The sequence below is a fragment of the Octopus bimaculoides genome, chromosome 1 (genome assembly GCF_001194135.2).
Source record: "Octopus bimaculoides isolate UCB-OBI-ISO-001 chromosome 1, ASM119413v2, whole genome shotgun sequence".
Classification (NCBI taxonomy): Eukaryota; Metazoa; Mollusca; class Cephalopoda; order Octopoda; family Octopodidae; genus Octopus; species Octopus bimaculoides.
The window spans coordinates 75,148,423-75,149,781 of record NC_068981.1 but is presented as its reverse complement, the minus strand read 5'-3'; positions in this window follow the sequence as shown (position 1 = coordinate 75,149,781).

The following is a 1,359-nucleotide window of genomic DNA, read 5'->3' as shown; positions in this document are numbered from 1 at the left end:
GGGACGAAGTGGTTCGTGTGCTTGCTCGGTGATAGCCAAGGAAGAAAAGGATTAATGACCGGAAGCATGTGACCATGCCAGTGTAAAGGGAAGAGAGAGAGTGGTAGAGGGAGAAACAAAGGGAGGAAGTAGAAGAATAGGTGAGCAACGAGGGGAAAGAGAAAGAGAGGAAATACGAGGGGGAAAAAAGAGATACGTAGTAGTAAGAGAGGAAGAACGAGAGGGGTAAAGCGAGATACGTAGTAGTAAAGAGAAAGAACGAGAGGGGAAAAAAGATAGAGAAAGAGAAAGAGATAGAGTAGCGTCGGAAGATATATAAGTTTACGAAAACTACTTACAGTTGGAGACGCTGCGTTCAATCATATACATGCATCTATCTACACACATATATACGTACACCCACACGCACACACACATACATGCATCTATCTACATAACTATTCTATTTTACCTGTGTAAACTGTGGGTATGGGGCTATGATATCTATTATGTGTATTTCCTATTTAGTATTGGGGAAGTTTCATTTATGAGGACGTACTTTATGAGTGTTGAGTCTTTTGGGTGCTTGGATAAACATGCGGATGTCAAGTTGACAGAGATTTCCTACATGTTGCTCTTTGGTATGTTGGTAGAGTATAGAGGACTGTTTTTTTGTTGTCATATTGTCTCAAATGTTCATTTAGTCGTTTCGCAATGCTTCTAGATGTCTGCCCTATGTATGTCATGTTCATGTCTTTACAAGCACCTTCTATGCATCTTATGCTGTAAACTACATTTTGTTGTTCTACAGTTAATACCAGGCTTAATCCTACATGCCATGCAGTTATCATTGGCGCATATGGTATTCTCAAAGGGGTACGTCCTACATAGTTGTGATCTGACGGAGTTTCCTGGCTTTTCAACAAACTTAATGTTGAGTTTGGTCTCCTTTAGAATTTCCTAAATCTACGAGCTAGTTTTCCATGGGCTGTGGCCTCTACAAACATGACTCCTTGATACTTGTCGGTTTTATACCACGTGTTCACCCTGTTTGTTTTGTCACAATTTCTTTGTATCCTATTCCAGTCTTTGTTTCTATATCTAAGGCAGGTACCACTGGTATCATTGCGTATAATGTTATCTAATTTCTTCCTAGCACCCCTGTATACTCCACCTCTATCTTTCTGATCATATTCAGAGAACTGCATGCAGCACATGAAATTCTGTATGTTTTTTTTCATTTCATAGGGTTCGCATAGTGGGGACACGTTGCTCATTATCCTAGCAAAGCCAAATCCAAAAGCGAAATATAATATAGTTATCATAAAAATATTATATATATATATACATGTGTGTGTGTGTGTGTGTGTGTGTGTGTGT